We start from the raw sequence: 10,310 nt of genomic DNA on the forward strand, positions 1-10,310 counted from the left end.
TTGAGGGAATTTGAGTTGAAGGGTTTGAAGATTAAGAAAGGGAGGCCATAGAGAGGGAAATGAAGCACAGGAACTCGGGAATCTTCAGCATAATGTCAAACCTGTGCTGTCTAGTTCGGATAGTGTTAGAGCTTTTTGACAGACAGACAGACAGACAGACAGACTGGATTTTATTGAGGTTACAAGGAATGGGGGCTGTGGTATAGTTAATCAATTAGGTGACAGCAGAAAAATTAGCATCATATCAGTAATCAAGGACAAGATCAAAGAACTGAATCCTAAGACAATGGAGTGGCCAATGCCCACACCAGAAGTTCATTTCACCTTTAGCAGACTGGCCCTATCTGATTCAAATGCTAATTGAATGCCTTTGACATTACAAAGAGACTATAGAGACAGCTAGCCAGCTTTCTGGACTTCAGGCATGGGAAGGGGTTAGAATACCACAAGATTTGAGTCCCAATACAATTCAAGGGTCTGGAAATCAATCATGAGCAATATAAGAAATATATCTATAAGTCTGGTACATGAGCACTTTGCTCATTAGAGTCAGCTTTTAACAGTTTCATAATTTGTTCATTCCTAGAACCTACACTAACTAAAGATCTAATAATTTCTTTCTTGTTTCTCTAATCTCTTTAATCTGTGCTATCTAAGTCAGATGCCCCTTTGGAGTTTATCTGGGTAATGCCATGGTCCGCCATGTTGGTCTAAATCCATTTACTCCAAACTATTGTCCAGTTTCCCCAGCAGTTTTAATCAAACAGTGAGCACTTATCTGAGTAACTGGAATCTTTGTGTCTTTTAAATACTAGGCAACTAGATTGGTTTCTTTTTCTATATCATTTACCTAATCTGTTCCATTGATTGATCTATTTTTTTTTTTGGCCAGTACCAAATTATTTTGAGAATTACTACTTTGAAATATAGTTTGAATCTGGCTCTCTTAACCCCTTTTCTCACTTTTTAAAAATGGTTTCCTTTGAGATTCTTGACCATTTTGGCCTCTGTATGAATTGTTACTTTTTCCCCCTAGATCTATAAAGTTGGTATGGTATTGAGTAAGATAATTTCTGTAATATTGACATTTTTATTATAATGGCTCATTCTCTCATGATTGATGAATATTTCTCCAATTATTTAGCCCTGTATTTCTATAAACAGTGGTTTGTGGTTGTATCTATTGTAAAAATCAAAACTGATATCAATAATAAAAATATTGCATTTTTAAAGATTTATTAATGATCATTAGAAGTAAAGGAATAAAAAGGTAACAAAATACAACTTACCACATGCCCATGGCTAATCAACCTCTTTAGAATCCCCTCTTACCACCATCACCATGCTGACAGGAAGCCAAAAAGAGACCCAAGGAGGAACACCCACTGAATTTATCCCCTGTCTACGGAAGCAAGCAATGACAGGAAGTAAGTAGGCTCCCAGGAAATGTAGTTTAGGGTAACAGATTTAAAATTATACATTATATAGTTCCCAAGGTCAGGTCCACCTGCCTTTCCTCAGATTATGCAGTATTTATTCCAACGAGCAGGTGATAATTGTATTAAAATATGACTACTTGGCAGGCAAGGACTGCTCATCATTTTGTCTCTGTGTGCCTATTCCTAGCACATTGTAAGACCTTTATAATTGATGCCTGTATTAGAAATGATGATCTGTGTTAAGCTATTTCTTGTTACAATAACTGGATACTCTGACTTGTGACAAGGGGCTGCTAAGTGTGGGGACACTTGAGATAGACGCTGAGAAATAGAGATACTGAAGATGGAGAGAGATGCCGCCACAGGGGAATGTTCTGGGGTTAGCCTATTGATCCCTATTTAATGGCTAGTGGTTCAATCTATTTCCTACCCTCTTCCTCCCTCACTCCCCCCCCCTTAACCACCCACTTCTTGAAGCCTTTTGGCTTCCCCCCTCCCCCCTGAGTGGACTATAAAATACTCTTGTTTTCTTTCTCAGGTAAGGTGTTTATTGGGAAACAACAGGATGGGAAACTGAGGTAAGAGGGATGAGGGTTTCCCTAATCTATAAGGAGGGATAGGAGGAATTTGGGAAATCAGTCCAGTCACAGCTGTGACTCCAAGACAGCCAGAGAGATGGAGGACAACTGTTTAAAATCTTCTTTTCTTCTTTCAGTTCACAAAACCATCAAGATCTCTCAGCTTAACTCCAGAAGCCCCCCTCAAGGGTCCTTCAGCCTGGGACAAAAGCTAATAATATTAGTTCTCAGCTTCTCCCCCCTTCAGCCAGGCTTGCCTCTCTTGGTCAGTAAAAACTCAGAGAGCCAAAGTCTCCTTTCTTGGTCAGTCACCCCCAGAGAGAGAGACAGAATCAGCTCCTCCCCCTCGCCAGCTCCAACTGCCTCCTCCTCCTGCGAACATTCCGTTTGGAATCTTCACCTTGATTTTGCAGATCAGGTCCTTCACCTTGGTCTGCATGCCTGGATTGTCCTGCATCCCCTCTCTCTTCATTTCTCTTCCACAATCCCCCCTTTTATTCGACAAAAAATGCAACCTGCATTTTTCAATGATACTTACCTTCATAATAATTCTATCTATCTATTCTTCACCCTGTGCTCTCTTAAATATCCTCTTACCCCCCAAAGTAACAAAATCCTAACTCATCCTAGCTATTCTATCTACCCAGATGCTAAGCTAAGAATGGGAAAATGGTTTAGGTAAGGGAATTCACATGAACATAGTTGTTTTTTTTTTTTACATCACAACAAGTCAATTAACAATGTTCAAATCATTTCAACAATTCCCCTAACATTAAGAATATGCAAATGTCCCATTTCCTAATGTCTATAAAGTCAGTAAGAAAAATTTCCTATCACTAACAAATGCTAACTTACAATTATGATACAATCTAACTTCTATACTTCAGAACTTCTATGTCTCTACCAAGTCTTTTTTTTTTTTTAACATTATTCTATTTGGTCATTTCCAAACATTATTCATTGGAAACAAAGATCATTTTCTTTTCCTCCCTCCGCCCCCCCTCTCCCACAGCCGATGCACAATTCCACTGGGTATCACCTGTGTTCCTGATTCGAACCCATTTCTACCAAGTCTTAAACAAATTCACTTGGCTACTACTATTGTTAGTGGTTAGACTATTAATAAATTACTCTAATATAGTTAGCAAGTTAGTCCCTTAGTAAGTACATGTGTCCATAGAATATACTTAGTACAGATTTACATATGTACATCATTCTAAATTTCTGTGCAAATTTATACAGAAAGAAATATCTTTATGTATTTGGATTTTCCACAGAAATTTTCATCAGTGTGTCTGTTTGTTATGCAACTATGAACGATGTCTACTTACCCATTCCATGAGCTATCTTCCTATGCTATGTAGGGTGTGCATGCATATATATGTGATGTTCACATGTACGACGCACTCTCACATATCCTCATGGTCAAAAGTTCCAAGATTTCAACGTTCCAAAGTCCTTCCATGTCCATTCATGTTTCTTGTAGAAACTCTTTCTTCCTCTCTGGTCCTTCATCTGGTCCACATGCCAGTCGCCATCGTCCAGTCTTGATTGAAGGCGTGTTTTTCCAATCAGGATCCATTGGTAAAATCAGTCAGGAACCCGGAACACACAAACAATGCATGCGTATGCAATTTTTACATGTGTGCAAGTAAGAGTGAAAATTTATTTTTGCATGGAAGTAAGACAGAATCTTCATGAATGCCAGAATTTATCAATCTTTCTTCATGACTACAAGTAAGGATTGCATGTGATTTCTTCATGCATGGGGGTAAGCTTTTGCATTTGTACATCTTCATGCTTGCAAGTAAGGTGTACAAGTGTTTTACATGGATAGGTGTGAGCATCATGCATAAGAATAATGATTCCAAGTTTGCTAAATCTTCACTAGAAGATTTATTGAATGCTTATGGTAATCATGTCTTGGAGATAGAATATAGAAAAATTATATATTCATTTATAAAAACATTATTCCTTTCTGTTTTGTTACTGTGTGATAGGCAGAGACTGTGTATAAAAATTATATAGAGGCTTTTTTCTTTGTGGCTGCTACTCTTTCAAATGCATTCTTCCTTTGTTTTACTGGCTGTATTTCTTACTGGAACTGTACTATTTGATTCAGGGGTGCTATCCTTTCATTATTACAACATGTGCAGGGCTCCCTTTTCAGTAGTCTGGTGGCAAGGATTCTCCAGTTCTTTTCAATAGTTTCACTAGGCTTTCATTCACAAGACTGTTATTGATTTCTCCTTGGGCTATTCATGCTGCTTTTCATGACTAGAACTTTTTTTTCCCCCAGATGTCATCTGTATATGTATCTTCATTGATGACATGATCACATTGTTGTATCTAGTGAGATCTCTGAAATTATGAAGTAATACCTTCATGGTATGCCCTCTCTCTCTTCCTTCCCCAGTATGGACTGTTTTAGGATGAAGGTTGAGAAATATGGATAACCTTTTTTTTTTCATCTACAACTTGCTGTTAAAGTCTTTGATAACCAATTCAACCAATGCAAATCCATGCTCCTCTAGCATTCTAGATGTTTGTGTCTGTCCTAGTTATATAGTTGAAACTTTATGCTACAAGTTTAGGAGTGTTGTTGTTGATGAATTACTTGTTCTTCTTTTGCAGGAGTAATATATTTTCTATGCTACCCCAAGACTAGTCTTCATTCACATAATGTTTTGTATAGTATGTTACCCTATGGAACTCCAACAAACCTTGGTGTCACTGTTACAGCATGAATGGTACTTGTCATGTGTTTTTGAAGTCAGAGAATAGAAGTGATATTGGGTATCTATATCTCCTCCTCCAGTTCTCAATATGTTTCTTATTCCATTCAAAATCTGTATCTGCATAAACCATGTAATTCAATTTATCTATAAAGTCATCTTCATTTTTTTGTTTGTACAAAACCTTTTTAATTTGATGTAGTCAAAATTATTGATTTTACATTTTGTGATTCTTCCTATGTCTTGCTTGGTTTTAAAGTCTTTCCTTTCCCAAAGATCTGACATGTATACTATTCTGTGTTCACCTAATTTGCTTATAGTTTCCTTCTTTATATTTAGGTCATTCACCCATTCTGAGTTTATCTTGGTGTAGGGTGTGAGGTGTTGATCCAAACCTAATCTCTCCCATACTATCTTCCAATTTTCCCAGCAGTTTTTTATCAAAAAGTGGGTTTTGGTCCCCCAAACTGGGATCTTTGGATTTATCATAGACTGTCTTGCTGAGGTAATTTACCCCAAGTCTATTCCACTGATCCTCCTTTCTGTCTCTTAGCCAGTACCAAATTGTTTTGATGACCACTGCATTATAGTATAGTTTGAGATCTGGGACTGCAAGGCCTCCTTCCTTTGCATTTTTTTTCATGATTTCCCTGGATATCCTTGATCTTTTGTTCTTCCAAATGAACTTTGTTATTTTTTTCCAATTCTGTAAAGAAGTTTTTTGTTTGTCCAATGGGTATGGCACTAAATAAGTAAATTAATTTGGGTCAGATTGTCATTTTTATTATATTAGCCTATCCAACCCATGAGCAATCAATGTTTTTCCAATTGTTTAGATTTAGTTTTAATTGTGTGGAGAGTGTTTTGTAGTTGTGTTCATATAGTTCTTATGTTTGTCTTGGCAGATAGATTCCTAAGTATTTTATATTGTCTAGGGTGATTTGAAATGGAATTTCTCTTTCTAATTCTTGCTGCTGAGAAGGATTGGAGATATATAGGAATGCTGATGACTTATGTGGGTTTATTTTGTATCCTCCAACTTTGCTAAAGTTGTTGATTATTTCAACTAGCTTTTTGGTTGATTCTCTAGGATTCTTTAAATAAACCATTATATCATCCACAAAGAGTGATAGCTTGGTCTCCTCATTGCCAATTTTAATACCTTCAATTTCTTTTTCTTCTCTAATTGCTAGTGTTTTTAGTACAATGTTAAATAATAGGGGTGATAATGTGCATCCTTGTTTCACTCCTGATCTTATTGGGAAGGCTTCTAGTTTATCCCCATTGCAGATGATGTTTGCTGATAGTTTTAGATATATACTGTTTATTATTTTTAGGAAAGGCCCTTCTATTCCTACACTTTCTAGTGTTTTTAGTAGGAATGGGTGTTGTATTTTATCAAAGGCTTTTTCTGCATCTATTGAGATAATCATGTGATTTTTGTCAGTTTGCTTGTTAATATGGTCAATTATGTGCATAAGTCATCTTCATTATCAACCCCTAAGCTTGCATAAATTTCTTCCAATGGTATGCAACTTGTTCTGTGCCCAAAGAATAATTCCTCATCATAGTCTTGGTAAGATTTTGTTTGCATTGGTTCCAGGTATTCTATCTTTTCACTTGTGTCCCACACATCCCCTTCTTCATCTACTACTTTATAAAGCTTTTAAAACTGATAAGGCATTTGTTCTAAATTGTCTTCATCCATTATTATCATGCCTTCTGGTATTCCTTCAGATTAAGTACTGTAAAGGTTAAAATTATGGTTGAGACTGAAAATCTAAATTTAAGTGATTGCCAGGGGAAATCCCAAATAATAAAATACCCAAGTCAGCTGGAATTTTTTATGGTCATTTAATTGATAGTGGATGAGATTAAGGAGAAGGAAGAAGGAGAAGGAGTAGGTTTTTTCTCTCCTTCTCCCTCTGCCTGGCTAGTATCGGGCAGGGAGATCAGGAGATAAGGAAGTAAGGTTTTGGAGTATGAAGGAGGAAGGAGTCAGCCAGAACTCCAGAAAAAGAAGGGCTAAACCCAGATGCCCGAACCTGAATCAGCTCAAGGCAAACTCTCCACCACCAATCCAAGATGTCGAAATGCCTAGCACACTTCCAGTCAGAGTCACCTCTCCAGGGAAAGAGGAAGAGACAGGAAGCGATGTGCCTAACATAGATGATTTTACATCACTTTTCTGTGTCTCATTTTTACCAATGATTGCTTAGCTTGACTTAGGACAGCCCAGGGGTCTGTCCGCTTTTTCTGCACATGTCTGTTGCCTTTTTCTCAGATACTTAATCTTTGATTTTGGTGCAGACCTTCCTAATCTTGTTAGACTAAGGAGGGTGGGGAAAATGTGGACATCCCAAGACCTGAGTCTGTTATTCCAAGTATCTCTATTGTTATTGATCAGGAAATAGCTAAATCAGATCTTGTAAAGAACAGTCTGATTAGGGTGGAATAGTTTTAAAATTCACAGTATCTGAATCTGAATCACTGAATCCACTCACTATGTTATTATGTTTTATGTATGTTATTATATATTATTATGTTATTTGGATTTTGCTCAATGCCATGCAAACTTTTGTCAGATGTTGGTAACTCTGGCTTTGTGTTTTGATCTAAGCCTATGTCATCAGCTTCTGTGTGTCTCAAACCAGTTTCAGTTTGTTTTACACTACTAAGCTTCATATTTACATTTTGAATTGGTAAACTTGATGGTATGGGGTTAGCTTCTTCTTCTAGATCTTCTACAATGTCAATAACCATAGATCCTCCTCTACCACTAGTCTGAGGTTTATATTTATCTTCATTCTCATTAGACAATGTAGAGATAGGAATCTTTCCCTCTATTTCATTATTTTGTTCTGGGAATAAGGTTTGTACTTCTACATTTCCCTCTGTACCATCAGGATGTGTGTCTTCATGTTGTCCCCCCACTACAATATATATCTGTTTCTGGCTTTGTGGCTAAGGTGTTCATACCCACTGACTCAGTGTCCATTTCTTTGCTACTCTCTGCCAGGTGCACATGCAATTCAGTTAATTCTTCTTGATTTGATCCATTCCCAATGAAGTCTACATTAGAGGTTGTATTTTCAACTACAATGGAATATGAAACTAAATCACAGCAGTTGCTTTGGCCAGATCCCCCTTTGCCCATTAGAATGTTGGATTCAAGTCTGTCTTTTGAATCCATAGTGGTTTTTCCAGTTGGTGAGAATTCCATTCCATCCTGCTTTTCAAATTTAACTGAAATGTCACCTCCAATACTTTGAATATGATAATTATTGTGTTCAAAAGTAATTTCAGCTTCATTTTCTAAATCACTCAATGCTGGATCGAAAGTTTCAGCTTTTGGATTCAAATTAGATGTATTTAAAAAGGGTACCTCTGCCATAAAGCTATTTACAGAATTAACTAAGTTTGGTGGAACTTCATCTGTGAGTGTTTTTAAAGCATTGTCATCTTTAGCAACAGTAACCTTTAGGGAATTGAAATTGTGTGTCTTTGTATCTGTCATAAACTTTTGCTTGAGTTCTTGTGACTTATTCATTCTTTTTATTTTGTATAATTTAATCCCATTATCTACTCTACACTGGAAAAAGTTCTCCAGGAATGATCTGATTTCCTCTACAGACTTTTCCTGTTTAGTTTCTATACAACTCATTTCAAAGTCTTTCATCTCATTTACTATTTGAGATGTTATTTCCTTAATTTCTGCCTTAGTTTCCTTAATCTGTCTCAGTCTTTCTCTTGCTTTATTGCAATGGCTATCATTCACAGATTCACTTTCTTGCACTGAATTTTCACAATTTCCCAACTTTTTTTTACTATTTCTAACTTCAGGCTCTTTCTCACTATGTCTTCTATCTCTAAGTGTCACACTACATATCTTATGGACCTGGCTTCATAACTTTTTTCTAACCATATCAGAATATTTAGGCTTAGCTCCAGTTTTTATGGCCAGTTGCATTTCATTCAAGTCCAGTGCTTGCTGTGAGAACTTTAACTTGTAATGTGAACAACAATTGGACTTCTTATACCTAGTTCGTGCATTTTGTTTGTCTTTGTTATTACTCTCATGTTTCCTCTTCAAAAAGCAATTTCTAATCAAGTGACCTTTCCTGTGACAAAAGAAACATTACCTAATCTCTCTCTGCATTGGATTTCCCATGTAACTAGGCTTCTTGTAGGTAGATGTTGTGAAAGTCCTAACCATGTTCAGATTCTTTATTTCATCAATTTCCTTTTGTTTCAAATCATTCTCTGTCTTTTCCAATTTTTCCTTAAGATCCTGGACTTGTTTACTTTGTTCTGAATTATTTTCAAACAAGTAACCTGCTGTGTCTCTCAATTCAATCAAAGAAACTGAGTCATACTTAGGGAAATAGTTTTTGAAAAATGTTCTCAAATTGGGTGTGCCTCCCCTTAGAAATTGCCTATGGATGTAGCTTGCAGATTCTTCACTTTTGGCTTCTAGACCTAAGATTGACTCTGCCATCTCTGACAGATGGTCTATGTATGTGGCAGGATGTTCCCCTTTATCCTGCAAGATCTTGTCAAACGTGGCTCATACATTCGGTTTTGAACAGCATTGCTTCATGGCCTGCAGCAAATCCTCCCTGCACCTTTTCAGGTAGGACATGCAGGTGGGATTTGCAAAGTCCATGTCTACCTTTTGCTCTACAGTTGGCCACCTAGTTAAATTTATGTCAGATCTAGTCTTCTTCAAAAAGTGCCTCTGTTCATGGGGGCTGAACAGTTCTGACAATAGGAACTCTACATCCTTGAAATCTAGTTCAAAGATCCTGAAAGCCCATTTAAGCTCTTTCTGTGATTTGAAGGGATTATCTACAAATTTAGGGAAATGGTGCTTTATGGATTCAAGTTCCTGAGGAGAGAATTGTCTATGGGCTTTGGAGTGTATCACACCAGCATTAGTAGTTAGCTTAGTGACCTCTTTCAAAGGACAGATTTTCTCAGGGTCACTAGCAGGTTTGTTCTCATTTTCATTGTCACCTACAGTTTCCTGAGGTACATTTTCTTTTTGCCCATTGTCCTTGCCCATAACCAGATCTAGTCCTTTTTCCTTAATCAATTTTTCAAACATAGCCTTAATCATGCCTTCTAGGTTGTTATCAACATCCATTATGTTCTCTGCTTTAAGGGGAACCACAAATCTAAATACTTTCTTCACTTGGGTTAGAGTCTGCAACACAGACATAAAGAATACATACACTTGTGCCAGGACTTGCCAGAGTACCAGTTCATTTTGGACTGGCAACTACAAAACAGTCATTGTAATGTTGCCAACATAATCCAGAATTTCCACTACCATATGGGTAAATTTGCTATATAGTAAGTGGTATACCCCAAAACAGCAATCATGGCAATGACCACCACTCCAAAAACCACTTGTTTGAACATTTTGTCTTTGTTCCTTAACTACACTGCCTGAAGGATTGTGGGGTTCAGTCAACTTTGAGGTGCCAATTGTAATAAAAGAGGTAATCTGTGTTAAACTATTTCTGGTTTTTGTAACTAAGTACTCTGGCTTGTGA

The sequence above is a fragment of the Monodelphis domestica genome, chromosome 8 (assembly GCF_027887165.1).
Source record: "Monodelphis domestica isolate mMonDom1 chromosome 8, mMonDom1.pri, whole genome shotgun sequence".
Classification (NCBI taxonomy): domain Eukaryota; kingdom Metazoa; phylum Chordata; class Mammalia; order Didelphimorphia; family Didelphidae; genus Monodelphis; species Monodelphis domestica.